Source organism: Anthonomus grandis, chromosome 13 (genome assembly GCF_022605725.1).
Source record: "Anthonomus grandis grandis chromosome 13, icAntGran1.3, whole genome shotgun sequence".
Lineage (NCBI taxonomy): Eukaryota > Metazoa > Arthropoda > Insecta > Coleoptera > Curculionidae > Anthonomus > Anthonomus grandis.
In genome coordinates, this window is record NC_065558.1 from 11,392,611 (window position 1) to 11,413,538 (window position 20,928).

Here is a 20,928-nt window from a genome sequence, read left to right on the forward strand (position 1 = left end):
TGAAATAATTGTGGGAGCGATGCGGTGCCTTGTTGTTTGTTTTTTTTTTCCCGGTTTTCCAACTTATTTTCATATTTTTGACCTTTAGAAAACAGCTCCGGACGTGGGTAATTACTGTTCCAAATCGATGACGTATAAAAGGCTAATTGGTGACCTCACGTACCTTAACAGTGTTATTACTATCGAATTAAAATGAAAGAGACAGCAAAAGCTATGAACAGCTTTCTCCAAAGAACGTATTTGTGACATACTAAATCAAGGATTCTGCATGAGGAGTTGGGTGCTGCGTTTGCCAACGTTAGATCAAAAAAATTAGAGTTTTGGTGTCAATTTTAGCTTGGACGAAATCTGGATACACCATTATATGTCTAAAGCAAAAATACAGGCAAAAGAGGGAATCCATCTAAAAAAAAAACAAATACCTACTGTTTTTTTGACTGGGAACGTGATGACTATTTTTTTTTTAACCATTTTTATATTAATCGATTATATTGAAACAGAAAATCGATCGTGATGCGCATCATTGTTGGACAAATTAAAGAAAAAAACTATAGAAAAACGGCCACGTGCATTTCAAGCAACGCTCATTTGCAGAAAATTCTCCAATAAATATAAACTTACTTTGATACGTTGTTTTAATGCCTCACATACTTCGGTAATTGTGTTTGAAATGCTTTGCTTCGAAATTTGAAACAAATACATTAAACTAGCATATGAATGTCCAGTTGCAAGGAACCGCAGGGTAACAGCCAATCTTTCTTTCACTGGAATCGCCTCCCTGTAGCTTGTATCACGTTATTACGTTGTCGAGAACAAGGCATGGATAAATCATTTAATAGATCACTTCCACTATACTTTTTTTGACTCTGAAATCGCCTTGTTGTCCAGCAGCGTCGCCTTTACTTTTTTTGAGCTTTCTTAACATGATCACATATTAAAATAAATGCAGCGGCGGCAATTGCAATATCAGGATCACTCATATTTTAATATTGACGCAAAACTATCTGTTTGACTAACAATATTCACCACAAAATTTAAAAAAAAAAACCAAACAACTAGTCGCAGTGATTGGAACACTGACGACGTTTGTTGCAGAGCAAAGCAGCCAGTTTGAACGCTTCTCGCACAAAGACCAAACTATGTTCGCTAACGTTGCCGCAACGTCACAAATGCTCGGCGCGGTTCGGCCTGGTCTGGATGCACTTTAAAGTAATTTTCCTGTGAATAGTGAGGTACGCGTGAACCTGGAGGAATATTTCCTATGATATTTTTTTAATAAAGTTTGCGTCGCTACGTGTACGAGAAAATGGTATCCAACTGGTTTGTTGCTGCGATATTAAAACTGTTTTATTAAAAACCAGTTGCTCCGTAGCCGAGGATCCTAACAATAACCTAGAAATCTTGAACTAGTAATTTTTTTTCACTTGAGATTGTAATGGATTCTATAAAAGAGTATAATAAACTATAAACAAATGTTTGAAATCTATAATAACTACTTTAAAACACAACTACTATAACACTTAAAAAAAACCGTCCTTCGGGGAGCAAAAACCGCACAAATCAAATGAAGCACCGGAAATCCTACCGAACTGCGCCGCCGATATCCATTCTTATATAATTTCCATTCTATTTACGCGGTAATTGCCGTATTATATTCAACATAGTTCCCGCTCGGTATCCGGGACAACGGCAGGTCGATCAGCTGCGCACTGGGGGATTTCCAGGGAGGCCCGCCACTTTTCCCAGATGTTTCCCAGCGCGTTTCCCGCTGGAAAATATTATTTCGGTGTCGGGAGGCGCGAAGAGTTGACCAACGCTGCTTGCCTTCTCTTTTCTTTTCGGACGTAACACGTTCCGCGCTCTTGGTTTTCTCGCTTTTCTTATTGCACCTGTACTTAATATACGTCTATAAATGCACTCGGTCTGACAGTTTCTTGTGTTTGTGTTTCTTAATATGTAAGTTTCTTTTTAAATGCATGTTTTATTTTTCTAAACCTTATATTGCATTTTTTTTAAATATCTACATAGATTTTTCTATTGCTAAAGGGTTAGGGTTTTTAGGTTTAATTATACTTTTCTAGCCAGATTTTGTGGCATTTATTTAAAAATGTTTAAATACTTTGATTTAAATATTTTCTTTTGGCTGACAAAATACCTGCTACTGTTATTATCATTATATGAATTTAAAAATTTAATAAATGAGTTTTGTTATAAGATGGTAGAATTAAATTCTTGGTATATTCTTTGTTTTGAGATATGCAAAAATCATCAATTCTATTATATCTATATTTAAATTAATTATCAAAGAGATTTAATTTAAATACAAAAAAGAAATTAGTCATAAGCTTCGCATCTGAAATACATTTGTCTCAGTATTCCTCCAGATAACTGTATTACCTCAGCTCAAAAAATGCAGCGCTGTAAGTAGTGATCTTCCTTGGATAGTTTTTTTTATCGGCGAAGTAATTTGCAATTAGTTGTTCTTCCAAGCAGCAGTGCTCGGTTATTTTAAATTTTTACTCAAAATTTTACCTTGGACACAAGTCTATATAGCACTATCTGAGTTGCACTTCCTGTAGTGTAGCACAGAGGAACATCAGAGGCCTAATGTATCATCGTCTCAGTCAGCTTATGAATTAGAGTCTCTGGTCCTTGTTGCATCAGTGCAAGGATTTCGTTAAGGCCAGCAGATATATAAATGCTAAATGTACTTATTGCCCATTTGATCTTCTCAAATGATTAGCCGATGTCTTCTGTAGTAGGCTCGTTTCTAAGATTCAGCGTCATGATGTAATTGGTCTATAGTGCGAGTGCTATTAAACGAGTACCTTATTAATGAGTTTGAACATTATTTATTGTTGCCACCATTAATATTTTTAACTACAAAATTTGGATTATTCACAGAGCAAGCAATCCTTTTTAAAAAAAGAAACACAAAAATCGACAATCTTCTCTAACATAAAATCGACTTTCCCCTCCTATGCCTTGTCATTCTCCAAGACATTTTGATTACATATAGACCCTGATTCAATTATTTCACCCTCTACCGATACCCTAATGTATAATTCCTGAAAATCAAAAGCCGACTCTCACATAATTCGAATCCCGACTGATTTACGTGTGGAGAAGTGTCTGTTTGGACTACTAATTATTTATTTACGCATTTGATTTTACCCTCATTAAATGAACTGACGTGACTGGGTGACGGTGAAGCGTGAGGCTCAAAATTCAAAATAACCTCCGGAATGAGAGCGTCATTCTGCGGGTTTCGAAGTGAAAATCAGCCCATAATGGGATGGGGCTTAACGACTTTAGTTTTAATGAATGTGTTAGCGGGTTCAATTTGTTGTGTTTTAATAGGATTTTCTTTCGGTGATTCTGGATTATTATAGAGGCAAGTGAGAGAACAAATTGATTTTTGAATCAATAAAAGCAAATAAATTCCATTTATATCTTTAGAACATACCTCTTGTATTTGTGTCAGATAAATTAATTGCGTTCTGTCACTTGTTATGGTATGAATGTCAAATTAAAATCATTTGTGACAAATGACAATGACATTTGTAGATTATGCAAACACTATTGATAATAATTTTTTTTCTTGAAAAGTTTGCTCTTTTTGGAAATGTAATTGACTTTCTGTGGCAAATTGCAAAGTCAACAAAGGAAATTTGAGACATTCTTATTCAACCCAAACTATTGAATGATTTCTCAGAAAATTTAGTAAAAAAACACATTTACCCATACTACACAGCTACTACAGAAGCCACAGCTCCACCACAACCCCAAGTTTCACAAAGTCACCAAACACCAACCAGGACTCAACCTGCTGAAGGAGTTACGCAGGAAACTCAGTCGGTGCTCACTCAAGCAGGGTTATCGAGACATCGCTTAGAATGGCCAGCAGCCATAAATGAATCTAGGTATAATGCGCATTTTCTTTAAGGTAACAAATCTGGAGCAGCAAATGATTGGCTACAGACAACAGCTACATGCAGAATTCTGCAGAAAATGTCCAAATGTGAACGTGACTGAGCAGAGAGTCGCTGACCAATACGGCGTCATTTGTAGAAGTAACTTGATTTCAAAAACCCGAATTAGTTCTATTAAAAGGGAAATTGCAGCAGAAATAAATGATCAATAGGCCTTGAACGCAGTAAGAGATAATTTGCAGGACAGATGCGGAACAGAAGCGGAAGAAAACCTAGAAGCACCAGACCCAGCACCCTTACCAGAGGTGATAATAAATCAAGAAACCCAAAATGAAGACCAGAATAATGAATATTTTGATGAACGACATGCTAAACTTAGAACAGAGTTTAGAAGGGCAGTGGCAGAGTATGAAGGCATAAACCCCTCAACAAGACCAGGTCTTATTAGGGGTAACTCTTCCTGCAAATTGGTTATTCTTCTTAAAGCTGCCAACTTAGTTACCTGATTATATTCATGCAGTTACATATTCAGGAGTTCTGGGGCAACACCTAGTGAATGTAACCTCGACACTGAATGGCTGACTGAAGAATAAGCAAAGTGTCAAACATATAATCCAATGGCATTTTTACCATTTTTAGTTGACGAAGTGACTAACGTCATAAAAAAGCTACATAACTGGAAAGCTCCAGGCCCAGATTAGGTCTAAAATTACTGGATTAAGAAACTGTGGTTAACACATAACAACTGACCTACCTTCTAAATGACGTGCTTATTAATCCTCAGAATTTTCCCAATTTTTTAACGGAAGGTTAAACATTACCAACTATGTTATTATGTAATGACGTAATATGAGTTGACGTGTAGCAAAAAACTAACACATTACAAACAGATTGATTTGAACAAATTGAAATTAATCATACAGTTAAAATGAAATAGAAACTAGATACTCCTGGAATTTCTAAATTTAAAGTTATTAGTTGACGTAAAGCAATTCAAGCATGGCTCCAATGCAAGGTGATGTGAAAGGTTTTCATTCAATAGTTATTACATAAAAAAGAGTAGGAAGATGAGTTGACGCATAGCAAAAAAAAATTACGTTAGCAACATACTAATTTGATAACACTTTAGGCTGATGCTGACGTAGAGCAAATCAAACGTACGTTGATTCTAGTAATGATCAAAAAAAAGCACAGAAGAGTGAGCTGACGTAGAGCAAAAAAAATTGTACATTATTAACTATGTTATGCTATGTAAAGAGAGACGGAAATACTTTAGGATGGTCATCTATTGAAATAAAATAAATGAGAAAAGATCAATAAACTCTATATGTCTCTTCAATTAGTAATTTTTTTGTTAGCTGACGTAAAGAAATTTATATTTGGTTCCAATAAATTAAAATTCTCCATTGTGTGAGAATGCGAAGGAGGATGAGTTGACGTATAGCAAAAAAAAACTTTTACATTACAAACAGCTCGATTTAACAACACTTTTGGCAAATGTAGAGAAGAAGTACTTTTGTTAAAATGAAATAAGTAGGAAAAACAAATCCGCTGACGTGAAGCAATTAAAACATGACCCCAATGACTTTAAAATAGTTATTACATAAAAATGCGAAGTTGAGTTAATTGACGTGTAGCAAAAAAAATTGTACATTGGCATTATATTGAACTGATAACACTTTTGGCTGATGTAGAGAAAAACAGAAATACAAATCAATGCTCGTCTGTTAAATGAAATATAAATCAGCTGACGTAGAGTAATTTAAATATGGTTCTGATAACGTTAAAATCGCCATTGTATAAAAAAGCGAGGAAGGAGAAGTTGACGTGAAGCAAAAAAAAATGTTTACATTACAAACAGTTTTTTATTAAATATATGTAGTATTTATATAATAGTATATACATATATATATATATATATATATATATATATAAAGTGTCACTCTCTATAAACTAATTACATCTTGCATTACAGAACGTATTTACAGACATTATGACCAAAATAACATCATAGCGGCTCAACAGACAAGATGTACCAGTGTACTTAAATTCTACAAAATAGATAACCATATAATTTTTTATTTTGGAATTCGCTATGACATCTTGGCGAACATCAATTAAACTTCAGGTGCCTAACACTAACTTCATTGGAAGTAATATGATTTCTATTCGTAGGGGTATATTCCAGGGAAAGCCAACTTAATTCAACTAGGTACGGATTTGGCCTAAAAAACAATAATAGAGAACGAACAAGAGTAAACCATCTACTTTATATGGATGACTTAAAAATTCTTGCAGCAAAACGAAATCAACTAGACATGATGCTTAAAATAATGGAAAAATTCTCTGATGATATATAGGAATGACCTTTGGCCGAAGTGAAGAACTGTAAACATTATTAAGGGAAAACTACAACCAGGTGACTTTCAAACAGAAAACGGTCAGATAATTAATGCCATAGACGAAGAAGAATCCCACAAATACCTAGGAATGAAGCAGGCGCAAAGAATGAGCTAACTGCTAAATTTACTACAAGAATGAGACGACTTCTTAAGACAAGTTTTAATAGCAGAAACTTATTTAAAGCTATCTGTAGTCAGTTTACTAACTTACTCTTTTGGTATTATATCATGGACTAAAATGGATATCGAGAACTTGTAAAGAAAGACTAGAACATTCCTAACTAAAGCCTATAAGCATCATCCACATAGTGCCGGAGAACGAACTACGCTACCTCAACATATGGCAGGAAGAGGAATGGTCGACATAGGAAAGCAGCTGACTCAGCAAACTTGCGATCTTTTTTCTTAAGAAAGGCTGAAACATCAGACATTCATCGTGCCATATGTGAAGCAGACGACTCAACACTACTCACTCCAGAAGCATGAGATACCCATACACCGTAACACTGAACAAGAAAAAATATAAGCTTGGATGGGAAAATCACTACATGGAAAGCATGTTGACGAGGTTCAACAAGAGTATGTACTGGTTGAATTCGGGACAGCTTTTTAAATCGGGACAGCTCAGAAATTATTTAACGTTTATCGTATGTGACTCGATGGTACAAAGTGACAGATGTAAAGACATGATAGAGTGAGACAACGATGTCAAATGTTGGATATCAAACTTTTGCACCAACGGAATATAAAGAACGACATGATCTAGTATAAGCAGTCAAGGTATCATATTATAACTATAAGCTGGAATCAGTTCTTGAAAATGTGCAACATAAATTGTATTGGGATCACACTGTACTTACAGACCAACGAGTAAGTAACGATAAGCCTGACCTAATACTAGTCGATAAATTTTCTAGGAAGACAACTCTTATTGATGTAGCTATTCCTAATAATAACAATCTAAGAGCGTAGTAGTACAGGGATCTTGGACAGATACGAAGACAATGGAAAATGAGAGAAGTGCGGACAGTTCCAATTACTGTGTCAATAACAGGAGTAATACTAAAGAGCCTGATCGAAAACATAAAACTGCTCAACCTTAAGGAAAGCATCTATAAGCTAATGCAGAAGTAACTCTATTATCCACATCTTGAATCGTCAGGAAGTTCATTGGAAACGCAGATAACGTCAATTAGTTTAAAAAACATATGTAATTTCAGTTAAAGTGTATTATGTGTAAATAAAGGTAATGAGGCCGAGAACATAGAAAGGATCCCATCAGAGCTTCATCTGTGAATGTTCCTCCTCCCCAGAGGGAAGTACGATTGCCGTTTGGCATGAAATCTTCATAATAATAATAGCTGGATGCTCTGGATGCTACGTGCACCAAAACAATATCTGGAAAGGCATAATAACATTGCAAACATTCTGCATCAAGCATTATCCAAAGAATTCGTTGCATCTGAAATAAAAGATCCATACTACGAATCAACACCAGTCCAAAAAAGTGATGATTGCTGTATTTGTTGGAACAGAAACATAATTACACCAATTTTTAAAAAAATCGCTGACATCGTCTTGAACCTACAAGCTAAAAAACAGGTTTTTATTATGGATAAAGCTGTCCCTTTAGGACACAATATAAATAAAACATCTGGGAATTAGAGCACTATCATGTCTGCCTGTCACCTCCTACTGTCGTAAGAGACGACTACTTGAAGCAGCTGTCCGCTCTCTTAGGCTATAGTCAATCCGTGTAAATCCTAAGCAAAAACTAATCTTGCTAATACCTCCTTTTTGCGTTATCACCTTTCTGTTTTCCGTCTGGTACTGGTACCGAACAGTTTCAGAGTAAGCACTGCTAATAGTATGAAGCGATGAAAACGGCAACCCCATACTACGGAGAATAGAGAAGAAAGAATAGCCTCGGATGTATATGGTAAACAGGATTTAGGTAGAAAGTGCTGGGATTTTGAGTTACAGTCTTCCGCAGGTAGTAGCGAGCCAACCTGCGATCATAAGAAAAAGACAAATGGTGACACTTCCCAATCTTTGGCTGCCTGATCAGCAATAGGAAGGAGAAATGGAGAAAGAAACACAGAAAATCAGTCTGTGGTGGCTCAAGAAATGGACTACGGAATGTAGCAAAACACTCATACTCATATACTACAGAGTCACGAAGTTGGAAACATACGTGGTCTTATATAGAGATAGAGTGCATCCGAAATTTAGTGTCCTATATCGAAAATATAATACCAGGAAACAGAGACTAGTAGATCAAATAAGAGTCAATATAAATAGAAATTTAACCATATTGCGACTCTTAATCAAATGAAGTCTGAAGAAAAATATAAAACGTCCAGCAAGATAGTCATGACGAGTTACAAGCGTTACAAAATGATCTAGATGTAACTCAAAATAGCATTGACGTCTAGCCATTGCCGAACGGAAAGAATATAGTGAGGAGGAGCGCCGTCTTGCTGGAAATATATTTTAGATGACGAGTTTCCAGATAAATGGATAGGGCGAAGGGGGCCTATACAATGGCCAGCTAGATCTCCTGATATAACGCCGTCAGACTTTTTTGTATGGGGTCATTTGAAATCTATTGTGTTTACTCCCCAACCTGAAAGTTTGGATGACCTTCGTCAACGCATCATCGACAGCTGCCTTGATATCCCACAACATGTTTTTGAAAATATTCGTCAGGAATTTGAACATCGCTTATATTGTTTGGCCAAAAACGGGCAGCATTTTGAACACTTATTGAAATAAAAACTGATATTTTCATGTTTTTGTTTTCTATTTGAACAAATTAAGATAAACAAAGATTTTTCTAATTTTCTCGAAAACGAATCGACCGATTTAAAGAAATCAAACGTCAAAATAAAAGACTTCGAAAGACCTTATAAACAAGCTATTACTCGATACCCCTTGCCGTTTAAAATTTTTAAGGGGATGACCCTGGGGCGCAATGTGTGAAAGGGTGTGAAGTAATTTTAGGTTAGAAAGTTGTCCCTCTTGACAAACCTTTTGACGTATTTCGGCGTTTTTTTTAAACAGTGGTTTTCAATAAATCCCTGGTGGGAAGTTTTCAAATGAACACCGTGTATGTAATAAAACTAACTGATAATATCATTGACGATCTACTAGAAGTTAAATTAAGACACAATTTTTATGAGACATCAGCTGAATATATATAGACCCAGTCAACAGACCAGACTTTAAAAATCCACAGCTCAACTAAATTTTTCAAAATAGTTAATATCCTTAACACCAAAATGGTACCAGGGAAGCTAATAAAATTTAATGATTTACAGATGTCATCAGATCTCAATACTCAAAATATGCGGGTGAAACAAACACAAACGACCAACGAATTTTCGGTACAATAAAACAGAAACTTAGTGTATTACAGCAGATCCAGTCGCTACTCAAAGAGTCACAAACGAAATACTCAGAGCAGATTGTTTGAAAGAAATAAAAATGCTTTAGAAAACTGGGAACAAAAAATAAACAACCAAATGTACTGCTACTCATAGAGGATGGACTACGAATGTTTTGGGAGCCTATTTAATCGAAGGAATCTAAACATAATGAGAAAACTTCGTGACTACACCTGAATATATATTGCAATAACATTAAAAGTTATGCAAAAAGTTATTTCCAAAACAAGCAACTGAAAAGCAACAGGTATCATCGATAAAATTCATATATTTTCTTAAAAACGATCATGTCTAAATTAACACGATAACGAGAACTATTGAAGAGAATAAAAGCATGAAAGTACTCAAGAAAAAACTCTCAAAAGGAAAAACACAGATTAATAAATTGGAATAAAGACGAGCAACTCACTGCAGATAAAAAAGAAAGGTATAGTGAAGTATTAGAAGAAAATGATTTCCAGACAATCCCTTATATCCTTAATGCTGATCCCTGATTAGAGGTGCCGGAAATAGCTATAAGGGAAGTGAAGAAATCACTATCATATATGAAGGACGCTAAAGATCCTAGTGAAAGTGGTATTGTGATGCAGGCAGGCAAGGAAGAGGGATTACTGAGAGTAATAACAGTCTTATTTAATAGATGTCTTATAGAAGCAACAGCCCCTACAGACTGGAATGATGCCATTATAGTTATCATGCACAAAAAGGGAAAGAGTGCCAACCTAAATATTAGCTTACTATTATACCTCTATAAAGTATGTAGATGGCGAACGTGGTTCCTAGCCAAAACCTTCTGGTACACAGAAAAGAGATCTTCCAAGTCCTAGGTAGCAAGGTGACATCCAACGACGTTAAGCGACGTAATTTTTAGATCGCATATAGGTCACAGACTTTATGTGACCTAAAATAACGTTCGAGCGACGTTATTTTAGGAATGTCACTTTAACGTCAGTGAAAGACGTCTTCATTTCGTCCTCATTTCAGGTTAATTAGCGTCTACTTTCTGGTCTTTAAAATGAGTTTCTCTTACCACAGGTAAATATTGAGTTTTTTTTTATTATATAATTCATTAACAAAATCAAAATTTTTATGCAAAAAAAAAATAAAAAAAGGAGAGACAATTTACTTCTTATGGCTTTTTGCAGCAAGTCTTCATAAGCTTTATTTGTTAAAGAGAATTATCCTTTTCACGTTTTGTTATTTGATGTAGTTTTATTTGATTTTTGACAGTTTGGAATTTTAAGTTAAATTGGAATATAAACAATAATTTCTATTAGTATGCCTTGGTATATTTATATTACGATTTTTATATAAGCATATGTAAAAACTACATTGTTTATAAAGATGATATATTTGCTACTCAGAAGGTAATGTCTGCCCAAAATTTTATAAAGATTAAAAGTTGTCAGTTTGTTCCAAATGTTTCCTTAAGAAAATTAATTGAAGAATGTTTGTATTATTTTGGCATACTTACAAATGAATATAAATATTTGAAATTTAAGAAACACTGTTTTTTTATAGTCAATAAGTCCTTAAAGTCTTTAAACGTCGTCCTATATAAATAACTGATCTTCCATCTTCCAGGCGTCTCTTTCTATTCCATTTAAGACGTCTTTTAGCCTTTATTTAGTACGTCTCATCGATGTCATTTTGCTACCTGGGGTGACATCCTATAAATATCCAGGACACAGGATCAGAATGGATAGGGATAATCAAGAATGCTAAATGGAGCCAAGAATTGGACTAACATAAGATGACTTAAACATAAATATATATATATATATATATATATATATATATATATATATATAAGTCAGAGATTCTGTTGTGCCTTAAACGCAAGGTTTTTGATTAATGCATTATTGCTTGTCGTGACTTACGTTAAGACTTTAACGAAAATAAAGTGAGAGTTACACAACGCGCCATAGAATGTTCTCTATTGGGAATTACAATAAAAAATAGAGTTCCCAGTAAAATAATGCGATAGAAAGCCGGGGTCACTAATGCGGTAGAGCGAATGGTTTGCTTGAAGTTTAGTTGGCCTGGACATGTAGCAAGAATTATACGTGAAAAATAAACCAAAAGATGAAGTAGTCCATTCTTGCAATAGATCAATGGGTAACTAAAAGTAAAGGGTGTCCCAATAAGAGCGCACGTTTTAATTGGTAAATAAAAGTCATAATTTATTTTAAACTGAGTGTTATTTATATTTTAATGTAAAGCTAATACACTGCAATTAAACGTGAAAAATAATATCTGGCAAATAGCCGCCTCGGCTTTCGTGACAGATTCTTATTCGTTTTGAGAAATTTTCAATTACATTTTCACATAATTGCGTCCCAATTTCGCTAATAATACGTCTAACTTTGTTTTTCAACTGTGGAATTGTTGTTGGGTTATTAGCGTATACGAGGGATTTTAAAAAAACCCCAAAGAAAAAAGTCACAAGGCGTTAAATCGCATGATCTTGCGGGCCAGTTCTGGTCTCCATTCCGTGAAATGACACGATTGGGAAACTTTCTTTGCAACAATTGAATTGCTTCACGTGTAGAGTGACATGTCGCACCATCCTGTTGGTACCACATACCGCCCGTATCCATACCATCCAATTGAGGCCATAAAAACACAGTGAGCATATTACGATAGCGTTCGCTGTTCACGGTAACTGCATTTTCAGCCTCGTCCTCTAAGAAGTACGGTCCAAAGTCCGCACCAAACAGTGACTCTTAATGGATGCATTTTCTTCTCATGAATGACTCTAGGATTTTCTTTGCCCTAAATTCGGCAATTTTGTTTATTAACAAAGCCATTAAGATGAAAGTGTGTCTCATCGGTAAACAAATTTTTTTTCGAAAAATCGACATTCATTTGTTGTTTTTGCAATACCCAAGAAGAAAATGTACGGCGCGTCGCATGGTCCACTGGCTTTAATTCATTCCTGGGTCAATTGAATCTTATAGGCATGTAAATGAAGATCTTTTGTTAGAATTCGCCATTCGGTGGGTAGTGCTCTTCGAAATGTGCAACTACTGTGCACGATGACGGATAGATGTTCCCGGATTTTCGCCAACACTTTCACGCACTGCGGCAATATTTTCAACAGAACGGCTAGTACGGTGACGCACTGGTGTTTTTACATCCACGACAGAACCATTTTGTTCAAATTTATTAATTAGTCTTTGGACGGTCGTGTGATTTGGTGCATCGTGTCGACTAAAATTTACGAACTGTTTCCGCAAAACATTCTCCATATTTGTAGTGTGTTTTAACAATAATAATTCGTTGTTCGACCGTATATCGTTCCATGGCTACTAATCGCAAACTGTTTACATTATTCTTTTCAGTTTTTTTTTCACATACTGCGATAAAAAAAGAATGCTGCGCAATTCAAAACGTGCGTTCCTATTGGGACACCCTATTTAGTTGGAGGATGACCGAAATACTTTTAGTTATCCATTAAACCAATAAAAATTATAAAATAGCGACATAGAGAACAAGCCTCTAAAAACGAGAGACAACCACCAACCAGATGGACAAATTGAATGCAAAACGCATCTCGACAAACAGGACTCATGTTGCTTAAGACCAGAAATATTATTGAGAAACGCATATGTTCAGCTGTGGATGAGACAATCTGTTTGGTGATGACCGTTTATGTTTCCTTTAGCAGCCTAGAGCCTTAGTTCTCTTAGAGCCCTAGTTCTATGCTATGTAATGCTATAATTTGTTATACTGTAAAGTTTTTCCTCTTTTCTTTATCCTTTGTTCGGTCACGACTCAAAGCACAATAATTCGAAAGTATAATATGCATAGATTCTCTCTAATGCCTTTGCTACGTGATTAAAAAATAAACCCAAAGATTTTATTAAAAGTTATATTTGAGTTTATTGGATTAAGATAATGACTTAAAAATATATCGATCGGCGGTATATACGATCTGTAATAATACAATATGCAACGTGTTACGTATATGCCTATTAATAAAATATATGTCTATAAATATAAATCCATCGATTTTTCAAACCGGCAAAATATACCAGTGAAAAGTGCAATTTATTTACAGCGAGCACTTTATTTTTGAGCCAGTGAATTGAATAAATCTTAAAAAGCACTATAAGCTGGACTTACTCTTTTGTTTTGTAATCTTTTTGCGGACGAATTTAAAAATAATGAATTTATTTGTTCCCATTGTTTTCCCTTTAAGAGAATAAAATAAACAAGAACCGCATCTGAAAGCAATTTATCCCCATTAACAGTACATCCAAAGAAATTTAATTAAATACATTTCTCACTCACAGGCTTTAAGCAATTAACCTGGCTTTGCTATACATATATACGTTATTTCACTATTCAAAGTTAAAATTATTGCCAGAAGGAGGTAGTTTCCACTTTAAGAGGACATTATTTAATTATCTTCGTAAAGAGGGATCACACCATAATGGAAAATATATTCTTGTCGTTATATTGTCTTTTGATTTAACGCGCGTAAAGGGGCATCTCGTATTACGCTTTAGTGTAATTAAGGACATTTCCAGAGCTTTGAAATATTTGATTGAGTAAACACTTTCTTTGCCATGATATTTTATTTATTTATTTAAATTTTTATGTATAAAACAATAATTAGTATTGAAAAAAAAAACAATATAAACGTAATCCAAAAATATACTAAAGGCGGCACCTTTACAAACTACATTAAACCCTCTGGTGCCAGTCTGAAATATGGAGTACATTTTACAGGTATTGTCTGTATGAACAACTTGACACAGATTTATTAAATATTGTTATATATAGACCACCAACAGAAAACATGGGCATATTCCTAAAAACTCTTGAGAATATCTTGGGTAACAATATTGGCGAAGGCAAACTTTGAGCTATGAAAGCTGTTTCGATAATACTCTTGTAAAAGCTCGCATTTTTAAATCTAATATTTTTGTACCACTTAATCCACAGGTATTTTTCTAAATCAACTGAAAATAACTGTCAATAAGCCATAGTTTCTTAGAAATCTTTGAACTTGCTATATTCAAAGATATTGTTTAAATCGGTGCAATTTATTAAATGTGTACCAGCAGGGCTACACAATTAAATAAGTCCTCTTAATTTACAAACCATTCCTCAACATTCAAAGCTTCTTATTGGCTCTATCAAAGAACTGCATCGATGAGGAGTTACTTATGAGTGAACTGTATCTTGTAACAGGAAATGCTTTGAAGCTTTTTTATTCTTGTGACTAATAGAAAACAAATAGTAAAAATAAAAGGAATGGATGCACATATGTCTACATATTTACATACGTTAGGTATAGCACGGTATAATATATTGGCTCCTATTTTATTCTTAAATTTTGTGAATAATTTTTTCTCCATAGTAGATTGTCAAACAAATAATATTACTTGCTATGCAGATGACACAAATTTATGAATAAAGGGGGTAAACTTCAAAGAGGTTGTAAGCAAAGGAGATACTTTATTGGTAAGGGTAAACAGCTGGGGTACATGATAGAAAGCACGCAAAAAATAATGTATTTTGCAAATTTTGAATACAGTCTAAGAATTGTATTATTTTTTAGGGAGGCAGCCATGGAATAAAAAGCATATTTGTATATAGCTTAAAAAACAATAATAAGATGTTTTAGGAAAATGTAGTATAAGGAAAGTTATAGAGGAGTTCTTAGAAATGAGGGCACCTTAACTGCATATGCATTTGATATAAAGGATTCATTGATTTTCTTTTTGAATCACATACAGCATTTTAAATTATGAATATTCCATACACATAACACAAGAACAGTAAATGTTAACTACCCAATACACCATCTAGCTATGAAAGAAAAAAATCCGTATTACATGTGTTTTCGTTATAATAATTTACGAGTCAATATTTAATCTTTGTCAGACAAAAAACTTTTTAAAACCAACGTAAAGCAGCTTTTAATGAAATTAAATCAATATTGTTTGAGTGACATGGAATTGTAAAGATATTTTTTATACTTATTTTTATTTTTAACGCTATTTCGTTTGTGTTGTTCTTTTATATTATGTATTTAGATATTGTAACAGCATTAGAAATAAAAAACTTTTGAATTTGAATTTGCAGAGAGAATACTTCGTGGGTTTCAGTAGAATGATAGAAAGGTTTAAGAGAACAAATAGTTTTACTTAGTTTAGTCTTTATATAGGTAATCTTTAAATGTCTGGTATTATGTGTATGAACAATTTCATGGACAATTTCATTCAAACTGCATCCTATTACACTTCACATAAATTAGGCAGTCATATATGGCAGAGAGAAGTGGCAGGACTTAAATGGGCCTACACTACTAAACAGGAGGATGATCATCTGGTATACAGATGACTCTAGATACATTACCTCTGTACATCCTAAAGAGTGGCAGCAGTAAGGAAAATCGTCGTGTTATCATCAAAAGGCGTGTATTTTTATTCGTTTTTGTTCCTTAGTATTAGTATTAGTACTTCATTATCATCCAGCTTTCTGCGTCCAAAGTTGAACATAGACCTCTCCTAAACTATTCCAGTTATGTCGGTTCTGAGCTTCTTGTAGCCAGTTGCCAGCGATTTTTTTGACATCTTCTGTCCATCGTGTAGCTAGTATACCTCTACTCCTTTTATCAGCTCGTGGTCTTTACTCTATAATTTCCTGGTCTAACGCCCATCAGCCATTCTGGCCATATCAGTTTCACTTAAGCCATGTTATGCGCTCGACAACATTCGCGACGCTCTTATTTCGTCATTTCTGACTGAGAGTCAGTGCTTGTCAATTTTGTCCTTTTTACATCATAATGGCATTTTGTCTGCAAATCAGTTTGGATTTCAAGCCGGTAAAGGGACTCATGATGCTGTTTTTAGCTTTTTGGAGAGCGTCTATGTGTCCTTGAATTCTGGAGAGTCATCGGCGGCAGTGTTTTGTGATCTATCCAAAGCATTTGACTGTGTGGATCATGGAATACTGTTATCTAAGCTCGATAAATATGGTTTTAGGACGTAGCGTTGCGATGGCTTGAGTCCTATCTATCAAATCGTACTCAGAAGGTTACAGTGTCTGGGCGTTTGTCGGCTTCTAGATCCCTAAAATGCGGCATTCCCCAGGGTTCAGTGTTGGAACCACTGTTATTTTTACTGTATGTGGATGACTTAAGTTCATTGAAACTGCAGGGCAAGGTGGTTCAGTTTGCTGATGATACCACCGTACTATAGAGCCATAAAAATACTGATTATATTAAGACTTGTATTCTTGAAGACCTTCAGATTTTATCAGGGTGGTGTGCTTCCAACAGGCTCGTGTTTAATGTAAGAAAGACGTCTATTATAGGGTTTAAGTGCGATGTTCAGTGTCTGATGGTTGACGAAAATTCCCTCTTGCAGAATAAAGAGTGCTGCAAGTTCCGAGGAATTACCATCGATGGTCGCCTTTCGGTTTAAAGATCATATTTTACATTTAGTTGGGAAATTATCTTCTGGATGTTTTGCAGTAAGAATGTTAAAACAAGAGCTGGGAGGGGTGGTTGCACGTTCAGTGTACTTTTCACTTATTGAATCTCATATTCGGTATGGCTTGCCTTTTTGGGGTTTAACCAATAAGGGCTACATAACATTGTCTTTGTTATTCAAAAAAAAGCAGTTAGATACCTGTGTTCTGCTAAGTTAAGAGATTCTTGCAAACCCCTCTTTATTTCTAAAAAAATCCTAACTCTTTTTTCACTCTTTATCTTAGAAACAGCTGCTCTTATTTGCAAAATTCCCAAACTACCCTCTGACACTGGCCATTTCACTCGTCGTGTAAATGATGTTCCCCTACCTATTCCTACGTCTTCCCTTACCAAAAACTCATTAATTTACATATAAAAAAATTTACAATCATGTTCCTCTATGTGTTAGACATATATCGGATGCATATTATAATCTGGATGACTTTTTTAATGATAGGTTTTAACCTTGGACATGTTGGAAAGTTTTTTTTTCCTTTTTTTTTCTAGTTTTGTCAACAAGTTTACCTTTATTTAGTAATTAAATGTTTTATTTAGTTATCTTTAATTCAAGTATGTTCAAAAAGTTTTGTCTTCTTGTGTTTAATTTTGTTCATTGTTTTGTCAATTTTTGAAATTGTATTTTTGTTTTGTTTTTTAGCTTGTAGGCTTATGCTTGTACACAAGATTATTCTTACGTAATATAGCACATTTTCTTTCTTTCTTTCTTTCTTTCTTTCATTCTTCTTTGGGTTATTTTGAATTTGGTTGCTGTGAAGGAGAGTGTATCAACACCGTAATGAATCGTCATGAATGGAAGCACGCATTAGTCGAATTAGTCTTATTTTTTAAGTGATTTGATATGTTGCTCTTGATGATGTCTGGTCTGGTCTGAACTCCATATGGAGCCCATGCCAAGATAATTCTTCTTTGCAGTTCAGTGATTTGGTTATCTCTGGGAATTTGGGTTTTTTGACTCAAGTCTTTATATTTGTGGACTATTATTATTTCGTCACCACCAACCTTCAGGTTTCCACTTGCTATCAAATTTGTCATGAATTGCATATCTTTCCACAGTTCATGTTTAAACCGACTTCGTTGCAAACAGCATCTATATAACTAAGTATTCACAACTCTAATCTCACCCAAGTTTTCTGTTATTAGAACTATGTTGTCGGTAGATGGGAGAGCATTTTACCCTCAATACAGATTCCTTTGGTATCCCAGTCTAACTGCTTGAAATTATTCCAGTTGTGACGGTTCTGAGCTAGTTGCCACCGATGTTTTTGACATCTTCTATTCATCGTGCAGCTAGTATACCTCTACTCCTTTTATCAGCTCGTGGTCTTCACTCTATAATTTCCTGGTCTACCGCCCATCTGCCATCAGTTCACTTGAGCAGACATCCCAGTTTCACTTAAGCAATGGCATGCGCTCGACAACTTCCGCGACGCTTTTATTTCCTTATTTCCTTTTTTGAATTTGGTTGCTGTGAAGGAGAGTGTTTCAACACCGCAATGAACCGTCATGAATGAGAGTACGCATTAGTCGAATTAGTCTTATTTTTTAAGTGATTTAATATATTGCTCTTGATGATATCTGGTCTGGTCTGAGCTCCATATGCAGCCCATGCCAAGATAATTTTTTTTGCAGTTCAGTGATTTGGTTATTTTTGGCGATTTGGGTTTTTTGACTCCAGTCTTTATATTTCTAGACTATTGTTATTTCGTTACCACCCTTCAGGTTTTCACTTGCTATCAAATTTGTCATGAATTGCATATCTTTCCACAGTTAATGTTTAAAACGACTTCGTTGCAAACAGCATCTATATAACTAAGTATTCATAACTCTTATCTCACCCAATGAACACATATTAGAACTATGTTGTCGGTAGATGTGAGAGCATTTTACCCTCAATACAGATTCCTTTGATATCCCAGTCTAACTGCTTGAAAAAGCATATTCCAGAATTGCCGTTAAAAATTTAGGAGATAAACTGTGCCCTTGTCTAACTCCCTTTTCGACTTTTATACATTTTTTATCTTTATGCAATCCTATATTCATGGTAGCTTTGCTGTAAACGTAGTTTAGAGTACCGATACTCTATGCGGCCTTCCTCCAGCGCTTTCATTACAATGTTTATTTCGATCGTATCTAATGCTTCGCGGAAGTCTATGAAGGCCAGGATCAGTGGTCGGTGGTAAGCCTACGTATAAAATCAAAAGAATTTCTCGAAGCGCCAATAAAGCTTACTACAGTTTAAAGGATTTTTTTAATAATTAACATTATTCTTTATGATTTACATTTTAATCTAATTTTGTTCTAACTTATTGCAATGTCTGTGAATTATATTAAGTTTTGGTCTACAACTTCTATGTTTATATTGACAATAAATCATTCATTGAGTTTGAGTTTGTATTTGATGGATTTTTCTGTAAGGACTTTTATACAGTGGAGGTAGTCGTTAGTGCCAAATGCTCTCCGTTTTGTTCCCTTAAATGATAAAATTCCAATTTTCTTTTTAATGGATTTGCTTATTATTCTTGTGAAGAGCTTGTAGAGATTGTTTAACAGGTTTATGGGTCAGTAGTTTTCAAGATCAGTTGGATCGTCCTTCTTGTTTAAAATGGTTAGCTCATTGTGCCATCTTGTAGGTGATTCGCATTGGTGCAGACATAAATTGAACAGTTCTTTTGTTTTCTCTTAAAATATGTCCCCTTCAATCTCAAGGGCTTCTATAACAGTATCGTCTTCACATGGAGCTTTATTTCTTTTAATTTTCTTTAGTGCGTTTCTTATTTCATCTGTTTTTATATCTGGTATTTCTTCCAATCTTTGGCTAGCTACTCTTTTTACAGAGTTATGTAAGTTTTCCATTTATAGGTTATCAAGGTTTGGCGGCTCTGATCCAATTCTGTTAGAATTCTTCTACTACCCTTAATAAAATATTCTCTGTTAGTAGAAATAGTTGATTATTGCTTTTTTGACATTATTTAATTCTGTCCTTAGTACTTAAACGATCATTAATATGAACAAGGAACAATATTGAGCCCTGAGAATCACTAATTCTCCCAGTTAATGTTCTCAGGACTAAGTTATACATTCTTAACTTTTCTAATTGCTAATTTGATAGTCAACACCCAGGTTCTTGCGGTTATTTTGTCGGTCTATTTTATAGATGTGTTATATTAAGCGTTTTTATCTAAAACCAAGGTTCTCGTGTCAAAGGCCTTGGCTACGTCAAGAAATATACTTATATCTTTATTGCTCTTTAAACTTAAAAAAAAAATTCTACATTTCATATTAAGGTTACTGGTTGCTAATTTACTACTTCTTAAATAATGCTATTATAGCTTATATTATCTGTTTTAAGAATATCTTTAAAATTTAAGCTGAGGTTTACGCCACAAAACACAAATATATTGATTTTCGCTTTAATTTAATATTGAGCAGGTACTTCATCACTTTTGGCTTTATTCAAATAAGAACTATAATTTTTGCTCAAAGTCAATACTCAAGGCTCAATTTTTAGAGACTTTAAAAGCGAAATTGGATTGTCTTAGAGTTCCAAATGATTTAGGCTGACTGGTTAAATTTCTAACCTAAAATAGTTCATCTTTCACTTTAGATAACAAGGATGATCTTCTTTCGATTATATATGA

The 20,928-nt window shown here is 34.5% G+C and overlaps 1 protein-coding gene across 2 annotated transcripts in view; it reads left to right on the forward strand.

The window, feature by feature from the left end:
* The first annotated feature begins 1,766 nt into the window (after window positions 1-1,766).
* LOC126744024 (probable G-protein coupled receptor 158) overlaps window positions 1,767-20,928 on the forward strand; it is an 80,156-nt gene continuing 60,994 nt past the window's right edge. For both annotated transcript variants that reach the window (XM_050451333.1, XM_050451334.1), the window contains exon 1: window positions 1,767-1,956. The gene's annotated coding sequence lies outside the window, so the exon portion shown is untranslated. The remainder of the gene's footprint in view (window positions 1,957-20,928) is intronic.